Genomic DNA, 15000 nt, shown 5'->3' on the forward strand with positions numbered 1-15000 from the left:
TGGAGACTCTAAAAGCCGAAAATATCCATATAGACTCTAAGAGACCACAGATGCCAGCCCGGGCTATCATGCTCAGCAATATTTTTAATCACTATAGTTGGAGAGAATAAGACATTCCATGATTAAAAAAAACAAATTTAAGAACTATCTACAAATCCAGCCCTACAGAAGATGTTACAAGGAAAACCCAAACCTAAAGAGGTTCACTAGACCCAAGAGAACACAAGGAATAATTAACCCCAGACCTAAAGAATGTGCAGGGGACCATATACACATGCAGTCCAAAACAACAACAGGAGCCAGCAATCATTGCTCACAGACATCTCTCCACATCAGTGACCTCAGTTCCCCAATAAAAAGAACGACGAGGGGACTGGAGAGATGGCTTAGAGGTTTAGAGCACTGTCTGCTCTTCCAAAGGATGTGGGTTCAATTCCCAGCATCTACATAGCAGTTCACAACTGTCTGTCTCTCCGTCCTAGGGATCTGGCTCACTCGTATGGATATTCCTGCAGGCAAAACAACAATGCACATAAAATAATGATAAATAAATTATAAAAAATAATTTATATAAAAAAAGAACGGTGGTTAGTTGGGCGGTGGTGGCACATGTCTTTAATTCCAGCTCTTGGAGGCAGAGGCAGACAGATTTCTGTGAGTTTAAGACTAATCTGATCGGAACTTGGAGATCGATCAAAACAACACATCTGTAAAAAGTTTCTGTGTGTCACCAAAGGACAAGTTTCTTCAGCTGACAAAAGACCAACTCAGAAGCACACTAGACAGTGATGATTTAAATGTAGACCGGGAAGAGCACGTTTATGAGGGCATTGTATGGTGGTTTGAACCTGAGCAGAATGAAAGAGAAGTACACTTTCCAAAAATTTTTGCCAAATGTATACGTTTTCCATTGATGGAAGATACATTTATAGAGAAAATTCCACCTCAGTTTGCACAGGCCATAACCAAAAGCTATGGAGAAAAGGGGCTATCCAACACCGATGGCTGTATGCAGAGGCTTGGAATGACTGCTTCTGAAATGATCATGTTCTGATGCTGCACACAAACACCCAGGAAAGAAGCACACACTGCCTTGTCTAGATATAGTCACAGGAAGAGTGTTTAAACTATGCAAACCACCGAAAGACCTAAGAGAAGTTGGGATCATTTTATCACCAGATCATGACATTTACATCGCAGGAGGGTACAGGCCAAGCAGCAGTGAGGTCCCCATCGATCATAAGGGAGAAAATGATTGTTGAATGCATGGCTATTCAAGCCATCCTTGCTTCGAGCCAGAATAGGCTGCAAACTCGTGCACTGCTGTGGTAACATGTATGCAACTGAAGGGCGTGTGTATGAAGGTGATGGAAGAAACTCCCTGCAGTCTGTGGAGCGCTATGACAGCATACTGTCTGTGCCATGCTGGTTGCAGGGGAGTTTCACAGTGCTGTGGAGCACAGACAAAAGATCAATGTTTGACGGGGGAATTTTCCCTCTTCTATGAGCCTCAAAAAGACTACTGGGGATTTTTAACCCCCATGCCTATGCCTAGAATCCAGGGCTTGGCAGCTGTGTACAAGGACTCGATCGACTACATAGCTGGAACCTGTGGAAATCATCAGCGTGTGTCTACTGTAGATGCCTATGATACAGAGCTAAATAAATGGACTCGTAAGAAGGACTTTCCATGTGATCAGTCCATAAATCCATACCTTAAGCTAGTACTTCTCCAGAATAAACTCCGTTTGTCCGAGCTACTCAAGTGACAGTGGAAGAACACATCTTCAGAACCAGCAGGAAAAATTCTCTTTACCAGTATGATGGACGGCATTGCCGACCAGTGGATGAAAGTGTACGAGACCCCTGATCGATTGTGGGACCTTGGCCGCCATTTTGAGTGTGCTGTGACTAAACTCTATCCTCAGTGTCTTCAGAAAGTACTGTAAGATGTGGCAGACCATGGAATGTCTCTGTCATCTCCTACTAAGAGACCTTGTTTGGAAACGCTGTCGGCATTGAAGAAAACCGAGAGAGTTTTGTAGACAGAAATGGGTGCTCGTCACGATTGTGGGGAGGGATTCGCTTTTACCTTCATGCCATTTTCATTTCAGTAAGGAAAGGGAACAAAGTGTAATTATCAGCATTTCCTACCCCTGGCTTTAAAGTATCATTCTGGAATTTTGTGAGAAGCAGTCCCTGAGAAACCCGGTGAATCAAGACAACTATGCACTTTTAAAAAGCAACTTGAGTATTCCTGGGTAGAGACATCCAAACTAACACAACTTTATTTTAAATACGGTTAACATTATGAGGCAATATCATTTATTTAGTTGTGATCTCTCTAACACAGACAAGCACTAACTTAGATCCTCATTCGTACTATTTATGTGTATTTACATATCTGTTGTGTACTGTTTTCAAGTGTATGAGATTAAATGTGCTCTGTCAAGCTGAAGGAATGCTCAGTCTCAGAAAGAACCTTTAGTCAGATTATTTCATATTCTCCTGTAACTTGAAGTTCAAACTTTGAAGTGGCAGTTTTCTGTCCATAACTTTTTCAAGTGCTAACACTGCTTATTTTTTAAAATCCCAGAAAGGGCTCAGATTTGCAGGTGACTGGTGCTCGTAAAAATTAATTCCCATGTAGCTAGATTGACTTAAATGGTTTGAACCTCTGTTTATCTTTGAGATTAGCATGCTACTTCCATGGCCATGACTTCACAAGGTCTGCTCTTTGTGTGATAGGATGTGGCTGATGGCCTTTGGTCCAACTGGATTCAGTTTTACAATTCCAAGTTTGCACTAACATGGACTGTTTTGTTGCCCAACCTTTTTTCCATTCTTTGCCTGTCCAGTCATTGTTGGTACCGTGAAAGTTAACTTACAATGTGAAGCTTTTACAACTACTTATAAAATTTTGTTTTCAAAAACAAGAAAAAGAAAAAAAATAGAAAAAGAAAAGACTAACCTGATCTACAGAGCAAGTTCCAGGACAGCCATGGGTACACAGAAATCTACAAATTCAATGCAATCCCCATTAAAATTGTAACACAATTCTTCATGGACCTTGAAGGAACAATTTTCCACTTAATATGGGAACACAAAAAACTGAGGATAGCTAAAACAATTCTGACAAACGGAAGAACTGCTGGAGGCATCGCCAGCCTTGATTTCAAGCTGTACTATAGAGCTATGGTAGTAAAAACAGCATTTTGATCAATGGACTTGAATTGAAAGCCCAGGCATAAATCCACACATCTATGGACACCTCATTTTTGATAAAGAAGCCAGGGGGAAAAAAGGCACACGAAAAAATACAGCATCTTCAACAAATGGTGTTGGTCAAATGGATGGCTGCGTACAGAAGACTCCAAATACACCTGTACCTATCACCCTACACAAAACTCAACTCCAAGTGGATCAAAGACCTCAACATAAAATCAGATACACTAAAGCTGATAGAAGAGATGGTGGGAGTTGGGTGGTGGTGGTGCACGCCTTTAATCCCAGCACTTGGGACGCAGAGACAGGCAAATTTCTGAGTTTGAGACCAGCCTAGTCTATAGAGTGAGTTCCCAGGACAGCCAAGGGCTACACAGGGAAATCCTGTCTTGGGAAAAAGAAAAGAAAGAAAGGAAAAGAGAAAAGAAAGAAAAAGAAGAGAAAGTGAGAATAGCCTTGAACTCATTAGCACACACAAAAAAGACTTTCTGACCAGAACACTGTTAACACAGGCACTAAGATCAACAATTAATAAATGGGACCTCATGAAACTGAGAAACTTCTATATGACAAAGAACATTGTCATTTAGACAAAGTGGCAGCCTACAGAATGGGAAAAGATTTTTACCAACTATATATCTAATAGAGAGCTAATATCCAGAATGTATACAAAAAACTAAAAAAAAAAACCCTAGATATTAAAAAACCCAAATAATCCAATTAAAATATAGGGTACAGAATTAAACAGAGAATTTTCAAACAAGAAAACTCAAATTGTTAGGAACAAAGAAGTGTTCAATAGTCTTAGCCTTCAGGGAAATGTGAATCAAAACTACCCATCAGAATGGTTAAGATCATCGATTCCCAGCCGCCACAAGTAGTTCCGTACCATCTGTCAGCACCCTCCGCCAGCCTGCAGAGTGACCCACAGGCTTCCGCTATCCACCATAGATCCGCGTAGGAAAAAGAAAGAAAGAAAAAAAAAAAGAATGGTTAAGATCAATGAAAACAAGTGTCAGCTCATACTGGCAAGAATGTGGAGTAAAGGAAACACTCATCCACTGCTGGTGATATGCAAACTTGTGCAGCCACTATGGAAATCAGTGTGACGATTCCCCAGGAAGATGGGAATCAATCTACCTCAAAATCCAGCTATATTCCACTCTCGGGTATATACTCAAAGCACCCTCCATCCTACCACAAGAGCACTTGCTCAACCATGTTTATGGATATTCTATTCATAATAGCCGGACATTAGAAACAACCGTAGAACCACCGAGTGTTGGTATAGTGTAAGAGACTAAGTGTGAGAGCTCTCCCTAGGAAAGGGAAACAGAATAGACAGTTATGGATTGGTGGGGGCAGGGCTGGAATGGGAGGATCAAGTGGTGAGGGGAAGAGAAGGGAAGTAAGGGGAGAGACAAAAAAACTAAGGCTCATTTGAGGAGTAGCGTGATAACCTAATGCAAGAGAAGTGTCATAAAATACATGCAGATATGAAGGCAATCTAAATGAAATTGCCAAATAATGGGGAGGCAGAGTGCCAACTGGCCATCTCTTGTCACCAAATAAAGCTTTGAGTATTGGGATTGGATTACAATACATCTAATTGAGTTGTTGGTCAAAGGGGTCCATGGGAATCCCCAAACAATCAAGGATGTTGCCAAGGCAAAGACATGTTGGGCTCTACAAACTAACAGCAAGGTCCCATTGCTGAAGACAAAACCTACACAACTCACTGAACACGGAGAAGTTAAGTTGGTGCTTACATAGAGCCTTCCTTCTTCCATTCTGGCAGCTTTGATACGGGAAGATATTCTGCATGCTACCGAAAGAGAAATGTCAACACCAAGCCAGCCACAAACCCTTTGATCTACAGTGATATTCTGCGTGCAAGATATGCTAGGGCAACAGTGACACAAAGCTTGTGGGAGTGACCAGCCAATAGCTGATTTGACTTAATGCCCACTCTAAGAGATGGAACCCATACCTAACATTACTTGGCTAACCAAGAACCAGAGACTAGATAGGCCAGGGACCTAAGGTAAAGCCAAACGCTACTGATCTTAAAAATGCTGTGATAAAATTACTCCTAATGATATTCTGCTATACTTTCTACATATACTTGTTCAGCCACCAGAGAAGCTTCCTTTGGCAGCAGATGGGAACAAATACAGAGACCTACAGACAGACAGTATTCGAGAGTGAGAGACCTTGGAACACTCAGCCCTAAACAGGAAGTGTACACCAAATCCCTCCCCTCAAGGCTCAGAGAATCCCTTAGAAGAGGACTGGAAAGAGTGTCAGAGCCAGAGGGGACACCTCAAGAAAACAAGGTGCTCTAAACCAACAAGATCAAAGCTCCGTGGACTCACAGAGACCAAGGAAACACAGCCCGCCCCTGTCTGTATCAGGTCCTCTGTGCGTATATTATGGCCTCCAGTACAGCGTTTTTATGGGATTCCTGAGTGTGGGAATGAGTGGGTCTCTGAATTTTTTTTGCGTGGTTTTTTTTTTTTTTGCCCAACTCTGATTGTAATTTTTGTTTTATCTTATTGTATTTTATTTTTATTCCTTAGGGAAAAAAGCCTTTTTTTCCCCCAATGAGAGACAAAAGAGTCTTGTTGGGAGGGGAATAGGGGAGGAACTGGGAGGAATGGAGGAGGGGAAATTGTAATCAGGATATATATTGTATGAGAACAATTTATTTTCAGTAAAGGGGGAAAAGGGGAAATTAAAGCGAAGAACAATAGAGAAAGCTGCTCAATGGTGACCTCTGCCCCCCATTCATGTGCACACACATGCACAAATGAACATGCACCTACACCAGAGAGAGAGTGAAAGATGAAAATGATAGAGCAGATGCACAGCATTTCTGCCTTTGAGATGTTCTGCTGACAGCCGCCTCCCCGTGAAGCCTCTCAAGATGTTTATTTTCAGCTTCCATAAAAATTCAGTAAAAAAAAAAAACTGATACAGAGACATCAATGCAGAGTGTAAATATTGTGGATTGCTGGGACAGGGCGATACGAGTGTGGAAGAACACGAGAATCTGGAGTTCACAGTCCTGGCTAACAACTTCAGCGTCTTAATATAAATCATGTGAGTCTGAATTTTTAGTTGCAAACATCAAAATCCGTTTTTGGCAGTAGTAAGGAAAATATTTCATTAACAAGATAAAAGGAACGTCAGGATCACTAGAGAATCAGGTTTCCTGGGAGACCTGACTGGACCATCTCTGTTTGTCTGTTGATCATTAGGTGCCACCACTTACTCTGAGGGATGCGAGCTCACAGCTTCCACGGCACTCGATGATGCTCTACATAGTGTTGCTGACAGTGTTCCGGAGACGTGGCTATATATAGCGTGTAGGTCTCAATTCTGCAGGGGGGAGTATTTATTTGTAAAGTTAAAACTGCATGGAAAGACAGAGGAAGCATCTGGCGCCTTCACTTCCATAAGAAGCTCATCAGTGAGGAACCCCCATATGTAGGGAGAAAGCTGAGACCTGCAGGTGGCCGAAAAAGATGACAGCTGTCGTGTTCTTGGACAAATGACTCTGCCTGAGTCTCATCTTTCTATAAAGAAAAGGTTCACGTGGCTGAGGAGACAGTATATCCACTTATCCACTTGCATGGATATACGGATTATGTGCCAGGCTGCAAAGATGAGCAAGCCCGCTGCAGTCTAGTGAAGGAGAAAAGTCAACCAACAGTAGGGGAAATCATTGCGCACATGTTGGGATGGAAGGCTGTACCAGACAGATCAGGGCAGAAAAACAGGAGCAACCCACTGCCTACAAATGCCGTTCTTATGCACCAACACACATGCAGCCAAAGCACCCATGCACGCAAAATAAAAATAAAGAAATCTTAAATAAGCTCCATTGTTTTGGCATGTAAAATCCCTCACGTGGCACGTGACACCTGTAGCACTAATGAAGAGGACCGACAGAGTGCCGCGACAGACAGCCACCACCGGTCTCCTTTGGAAGTCCTACGTCTTTTACAGAAATGCCGAAACAACAACGTTCGGTGGCACAAATCCAGGAACTCAGGATTTTCATTGCTTATTGAAATTCATATCCAGCCTGCTGGTTTCATACAATGGGGCACTTTTCAAAGGATTAGACATGTGATCGGTTTGCCAGCCGTCAGAAGCGAGCAACATCACCAAGTTAATTGTAGGATGAGTGTATCCTGTTCTGCGCTGCACTTGACCTAGGCGTGGCCTTCCCACTACATCTGTGGGCCCGGGGTACAGCTTTCAGTCTTTAAGTGCTGCTTTTAGGTCTAGGGGTTTGGTTTGGGCTTTACCCAGGTGAGCAGTTGAGGGCTGGAATGTAGGTGAAGGAGAGAGCACTTGCCCAGCATGTGCAAGAATTTGCTCCAACCGCTACAGAAAACAAAACAGCTAAAATCTCTACAGCTACATGGTAATGTACGCCCTACCCCATCATGCCAAATTCATCATACAGTAGTAATAGATGAAATGCATTTTAACAGACCATTTTTTCCCCTGTAGAGCTAGGAGTCGGCAGAGGGCAGTGGGACCACAGGAGTCAGGTGGAGGAACTTCTCAACGTTCTTGGTGAGTTAGGTTTCTGCACTTGACAGTCTCTTCCTCAATTCAGAGGTCTGAGTTCAGATGCTTTTGAAAAATTCTTAAAATTATTTTACGTGTATGTGTGCTTTCTTTATGTGTATGTCCGTGCACCACATGTGTTCAGAAGAGGGCATTCTGGAACTCAAGTTATAGAGGATGGTGAGCGGCTGTATGAGCGCTGAGAATCAAACCTGGGTCTTCTGCAAGAGCAGCCAGCGCTCTTAATGGCTGGGCCATCTCTCGGGCTCTCCCCTCACCCCATCCCGCTACTTTTTGAAATCAATGACCTTGACACTACACAGGCATCACAAACTGAAGAAGTTCAAAACTGAGTTACTGATCCTCCGTCTCCATCTATGTTCTGCCTCTAACAGTTCCATTTCTGCAGGCACACCTTCTGGAGCTATGGCAGTCCGTTAAACCAGAAGAGGAGATTCCCCCAGTTTTCCCACAACAACCCAAATTTGACCCTACTGCAAAACCGTCTCAAATCTGTGTGCCCACATCCATGACCAGTACTTCAGCCCAATCTTGGTGGCCGGCAACTGTCTGTACTCCAGTTCCAGCATACCCAACCTCTGCTGGCTTCCGGTGGCCTCTGCAAGCATAGGGTGCACATAAACTCAGGTGCACACTCATACACATAAAAAATAAAACGTCTTTTTGTTGTTGTTTAAAAAAAAACCCACAACACTTCGTATTTCTCTAAGGAGCAATCTTGTCTCCCTCGGCTCAGGAACTTTCTCACACTGACTTCCCCTACCCCTTTTCCATATAGCTATTCTCATCACGTCTCTCAACCCCAGGTTTTAAACCAGGGCTCTTTTCACGTTACTTCACATAATTTTAAATACATATGGACTTAAATAGCGGTTTGTGTTTATCGTCTCCAACGGATTTTAGAACAGGGGCCATCACAGCTTTGTTATCCCGGGCCCATAACTATTAGCTGGAGCAACAGTTACTACACATCATTGACATACATCATGCTTTGTTCGCAGGGTGAACCCAGCTCCTGTGTACTCATCCGCACACAGCCCATGGGGCTGTTAGGCTACTAGTGCAGGGGAGGATCCGCGTTGACCCCCTGGGATAGTCCTGCAGTTCTCGCCCACGGATGCTATTCCTGCCCCTTCCGAGGCCATCCTCGCGCTTCGCCGAGACCCGCTAACTCCACCTTCCCTCCAGTCTCCCGGCCCCGCGCTCCCAGTCGAGCTCCGCCCCCGCGTCACGTGACAGTCGTCGGGGGCCGGGCTTGCGGCGAAGTCGGTCCTCCTGGCGGCGCGCCGCAGTCCTCGGGCAGCCCTGCGGCTTCCAGGGCGTCGCGGTCGGGGGCGCGCAGCGCCGCTCCCTGAGGTAAGAGCGCGGGCTCCTCGACGCGCCCCGGAGGCCTCCCGGGAGCCCGCTGATGCTCCAGGCCACCGGCCGCTCGGCCCTGCCGCGGGCCAAGCCTCTGGCTGGGCTGCGGGGACCCGGCCTGGGGCCGTGCGGGGATGGGGGGGCTTGGCCGCCGGAGCTCCAGGAGAGCCTTGCCTTGCCCCGCCACCCCCACCCCGGGGACCGCCCGCGGTCGCCTCCAGCCCCAGAGCTCTCCGAGAGTGCGAGAGAATGAATTCTACTTTGCGGTTGGCAGCCTCCACCTGAGATGCAGGAGCGAGTGTGCAGTCGGGCACCCAGTGGGTCTGGCTTTAGCAAGTCATGGAGACTCGGTCTCTAAAATCTATGAAGGAAGAGGGGTAACCCCTGCCCGGCCTCTCTCCTGCACCGAAGCCATTTGGTGAGCCAGAACTCCGGAGTTGGTTTTAGTCCCACCACCCACTAGCCAGACAACCTTGAGCCACGTCGATGGCGCTTCTGTTCAAAGTAGAGAGAAATGAGTACTCCGGCCAGAGGCTGCTCTGAGGATTGAGCATGAAGAGAGATGAGCACAGTGCGGGCCCGAGGGCTCCTTAGAGAGTGCTCTCAGCACGGGCATTATTAAAATAGACTAAAATAGCCGGCTAGAGAGACTCCAAGAGAGACGTCTTTCTTGCAGTAAGCACAGCATCCACTGTGTGTATGTGTATCTGAGCCCAAAAATCAGTGTTGTTGGTTTTTTTGGCTGTAGAACCCTCGCCCCTTTCCCAGGCCCCCTTTGCCTTCTGTTTCACTTTGGCATGTGAACCTGTTGTTCCTACAGAATGAGTCAGGATGGGAACACTAATTTACTTGAGCAGATGGGTATCAGATTCCCTCTGAGGGGAGAGAAAACTGCCAGGCATGTGCTCCCACCAAAAAAAGCACAGTAGAGTGATTGACTGTCTCCTGGAAGGTGCCTAGGAACCCATGTAATCCGGCTGCCTCCTGCATGTAGAGAGACTGCACCCAGAATGAGGCCAGGACTTTGATTTTGCCCAGATTTCAGTGCTGTTGGCACTAGGTAGTAGGAAGAAGGCTTGTGCTTTCCCGTGTTCGTCTGTTCCGGCTGCCTGTTTGTACATCTACAAGGAGTTGGATGGAGATAAAGCTATGAACCAGACAATGGTGTTTGCCCCCGTGACGCTGTTTCCATAGCTGACTATGTCAGTTTGAGGTTATATAAAAGTCTCTTTTGTGCACGTGTGTGTGTGTGTGTGTGTGTGTGTGTGTGTGTGTGCACGCATGTGCGTCCCTCTGCTGGGTCTCAGTATGTTTTAAGATAACAGGGAGCTCGCCTCACTGCGGCTAGCCCCAGGGGACTGGCACACAAGAGAGGTTTGAATTGTCTCAGGAACCTTGTCGGGTCTCCAGCCCCGGTGGAAGCCTGCTGAGATTTAGAGACTGAGAAAATGGTACTCTGTTGAAGCTGTTAGGAAAGGGTTTCCTCTGGCCTAGAACGCCTGCATCGCTTTGTTTCTCTGGGTTCTGGCCTCTTATTGTTTTTAGCTCTCTAAAGAGAGCAGCCTCCACCATAGTGCCTTCCTTTGGTTTCCATGGTTATCAGGGGAATTACATTTTCATGATAGCACCAGTGGCCAACCACCAGTCACTCAGCCGCCAAGTCCTGCTTTCTGGTTTCGTTTTTTCAGTGGTAGTGCAGACATAGGCTCTCTTTTCTCTCTTCCCCCCATTTCGGTCTCCCCTTCAGTGAGTGGCAGTGTGAAGAGGGAAGAACAGATACAACAGAGACAGACCTCGGCCTGAGAGATTGTAGGATCCCAAGCCACGGATGAGGGCGTTGGCAGGGGTGAGGTGCGGGTCAGTGGACCTCTGGAAAGGTGTAAATGGTGAACCAGCAAGAGCTCATGGGCAGAGGGACAGTGTCCAGGGCGACAGACCGTTTTACCTGATTTCCAAGGAAAGAAGCGTGAAAGAAGCATGTTCCTGTAATGGGCATGTTCTCGGTCCTAGAGGAACACCAGAGAGCACAGCAGCATCCTGTTCCTCGAGTTTGCACTCACGGGTGGCCCTTCTCCTCCAGTCACCTGCCATGTGTGAACAAGCAGCGGCTTTCCCTGCCAGCTTGATGTTGCCCTGCTCATGTGACAGAGTGGGACGTCGACATGAAGGGGCCAGAGAAGCACCTGTTTGGGACCCACCCACTTCAGTTAGATGTTTCCCCTCCGTGCCGCTTTTCTCGGGGTGGGCACTAAATGCAGTCACACATTTGTTTTTTCAAGTCCCCTTCCGAGTTTCCCAGAAAGGCTCATTAGTAAGGATTCTAAGCTCTCTAGAGGCTGCTGCAGCCCAAAGAGGTCCTTTCGGAGGAGGGAGAGCAGTGGGTGGGGACCCAGATTGTTGTCTATGTGGTGTCACTGTGGAAGAGTTGCCCTGCACAGTTCAAGGATGTGTGGTAGTCGCTGCTCCGTGTCCTTTGGGGACCAGCTCCATGCCAGTACGATCCCCCGCTTGGACGCTGAGGTTAGGGCTTTTTTTAGTTCACACCCACGTGCTTAGCTGTGTCCCCAACGTAGCACTTGTTGGGCCTTGCACTGAGCCTGCTGTTAGGCTGACTGCCTCTAGCCTTCGGGGGATCAGCACAGATCATCGACAGTCTTCTCCTTTTAAGCCTTTTATTTGAATTTAAGGGCTGTGTCTGCCTTCCTTCCTTTCCCCAGTCTCCAATCCAAATTCCTTTGGGAAACTGGTTCCACGTTGTCCGTAGGGTCTTACCTAAGCAAGGATTCTCAGGAATGACAAATTTATTTTTTTGTTTTGTTTTTTTTCGAGACAGGGTTTCTCTGTGAAACAGTCCTGGCGATCCTGCAACTCACTCTGTAGACCATGCTGGTCTTGAACTCACAGAGATCCTCCTACCTTTGCCTCCCAAGTGCTGGGATTAAAGGCGTGTGCCACCACTGCCCAGCTAGGAATGGCAGATTTCAAAAAGATGCCACCCTACGTCTGTGGGTACCCATTCAGCCTTGTTTTTCCAAGTGTAAGTGGGTTGGGTCCTTGGGTGATGCGTAGCAAAGCATCCATCTGTTCCCAGGTGACTGTTTCCACCTGCAGACCTAAGAGGTTAGGTAATTGCAAACATCCCCTGCTTAAGCTGGGGTGGTGCATGCTTGCGGTCCCAACATTCTGTAGGTACAGGCAGGAGGAGTAAGAGTTAAGTCCACCTCCGCTACATGAGACCTTATTTAAAGAAACATGAAAAGAAAATAGGCTTTCTGAAAGAGAAAATGTGTTTGGTATGTACTCTCTTAGGAATTTGGGAATCAAGGTTTCAAATTAAAAACAAAGGTCATGATTGGCAGGGTGATACGGTAGCTCTTGAAAGGCTGAGGCAGGAGGATTGTTGGATCTAGAAGTTAGAGTCAGTATGGCACAATCTCAACTCAAAAACAAACAGAAAGATGGGTACAGTTTTTGTATCCTTTCAATTTTTCTAAGAATCAACATATTTATTTTGTTATATTTGTTTTGAATGTTTTTTACTCTGAAGGGTACAATATACAGATGTTGACTGATGTTTCTCTCCTGCCTGGTTTCTGCAGTCATTAATTCCCAAAGAAATCACACAGAGGTCTACATTAATTATAAACTGATTGGCCTAGTATCTCAGGCTTCTTATTAACTCTTATAACTTATATTAGCCCATAATTCTTGTCTATGTTAGCCATGTGACTTGCTACCCTTTTCGGTGAGATAGTCACATCTTGCTTGCTTTGTGTCTAGCTTCCTCTCTGTCTGAATGATGGCTGCAGACTGAAACTTCCCTTTTCCCAGAATTCTTGTTGCCCGCCTCTACTTTCTGCCTGGTTTCCCCGCCTATACTTCCTGCCTGACTACTGGCCAATCAGCGTTTATTTAAAATACAAGTGACAGGGTACAGACCATTGTCCCACAGCAATGGGGGGGGCACAAATGTATAGTTTAGCAAATAATAATGAAGGAAATGACAATGTAAACACTGCAGCCTCAAAAAACAGAACATGGTCCAGGCGGTGGTGGCACACGCCTTTGATCCTATTGATCCCAGCACTCAGGAGGCAGAGGCAGGCAGATCTCTGAGTTTGAGGCCAGCCTAGTCTACATAGTGAGTTCCAGGATAGGCTCCAAAACTACACTGAGAAATCTGTCTCAAAAAAAAAAAAAGAAAGAAAGAAAGAGAGAAAGGAAGGAAGGAAGGAAGGAAGAAATTAACAAAAAGAAATAGAACATTGTCAATGCCTACTTCAGACTTTAACCTCCTCCTGAGAGGCTGTCATCTTGACCTGTAGATGATCATCATCTCTTTGTTTCACCGTTTGTGTGTGCGTCCCTACACAGTACCATTTAGTTTAACTAGTTTAATTTTATACGTGTGAGATCACCTTGTCTGCATCTTGTGTTTGGCTTATTTTGCTTAGTGTGTCACTTGGCATGCACCCATGTGGAAGTCCATGTCTGTCGCCAACAGTATGTGCTGGTGTGAATAGGTCACAGTAAGTTCAGTTAGCAGTGGATGGACAGTGGGGTGCCAAGAACATTCTCAGACATATTCTCTCTTCTAAATTGTATTTACTCATTTGTTTGTTTAGTGGCAGAGGCATGCACGAGTTGGCTCTCCTTTCACTGTGTGGATTCCCAGGATGGAACTCAGATCATCAGGCTTGACTCTTGAGCCGTCTCTCTGGCCCTCCTCAGGCTTATTCTGTTGTGCATCTGAACAAACTTTTTTAGGTTACATTCCTCTAAATAGAATTGCTTTGTTAGTGGTGGTAGCATGTCCTCCTCCCTCCACTGACATACACACCTTGATTGGTTGGTTTGTTTTTTGATACAAGATCTTACTGTGTAGTTCAAGTTGTTCTGGAACTCAGTATGTAACCAAGACAGACCTGGAACACACAGCAATTCCCCTGCCTCATACCTGTAGTTGGAATCTACAGGTGTGAGCTCCTATGCCCAGCTTCTAAATTTCTGTCTTACTAGCTGTTTGTGAGTTCTACTTGCTTCCAAAACTTGGAGATTCTTGCTTCGGTCAGTTTAGTTAAGTATTCTTGTGAGTATATCTCCTGAGGCTTTAACTTGCTTTTCTTGGTTATTGCTGATATTGAACACTTTTTTGTGGTTACGAGGATGGCATCTTTGTGAAATACTCAAGTCATCAGGCTTGTTTTGTAATATGGTTCCAGGTTGGCAGGGTTGGCGGGCACTTTATCCACTGCTCTGTTCAGCTGGTCCTGCAGGTACTTTAAGTTAAGCATACACTGGGTCCACGTTTAAATGAAAACATGCAGTGTTTGTCTTTCCAAGTCTCGCTCGGTTGCCTCGGTGTAATTTTTTCCGGGCTCATCCATTTTCTTCCATTATGTTCAGGTACCGTGTTTTCACTGTGGTGGACATCTAGGCTGTCTCCATGTCCTATCTATTGTCAAGAGAGTAGGCGTGAACACGGATGAGCAGACACCTCTGTCATGGGGTATAGAGTTTCTAGCTCTCTCAGGAACCTCCACATTGATTTTCATAGTGACTGTACCATTTTGCTTTCCCAACAAGTGTCTCTCCCCATACATCCTTGCCAACTGTTCTTCTCATTTGTTTTCTTACTATTAGCCTTTCTTACTTGAGTAAATGAAATGGCAAAGCGTTTTAATTTGCATTTCCCTGATGGCTAATGCAAATGTTAAATACTTTAAAAGATATATTTTAGACATTTATATTTAAGGTTTTTTTTTTCAAAAAAAAAAAAAAACTATGTGTGATGATTCAACTATATCCCCC

General features: G+C 45.4%; 1 protein-coding gene and 1 pseudogene across 1 annotated transcript in view; both read left to right on the forward strand.

Moving 5' to 3' along the window:
* The first annotated feature begins 675 nt into the window (after positions 1–675).
* Positions 676–1949, forward strand: LOC125391406 (kelch repeat and BTB domain-containing protein 8 pseudogene; annotated as a pseudogene).
* Positions 1950–9082: 7133 nt separating this feature from the next.
* Positions 9083–15000, forward strand: part of Fbxo10 (F-box protein 10) — a 50184-nt gene continuing 44266 nt past the window's right edge. Inside the window, exon 1 of the mRNA XM_048420393.3 lies at positions 9083–9186. The gene's annotated coding sequence lies outside the window, so the exon portion shown is untranslated. The remainder of the gene's footprint in view (positions 9187–15000) is intronic.

The sequence above is a fragment of the Myodes glareolus genome, chromosome 16 (assembly GCF_982192425.1).
Source record: "Myodes glareolus chromosome 16, mMyoGla1.1, whole genome shotgun sequence".
In the NCBI taxonomy this organism is placed as follows: domain Eukaryota; kingdom Metazoa; phylum Chordata; class Mammalia; order Rodentia; family Cricetidae; genus Myodes; species Myodes glareolus.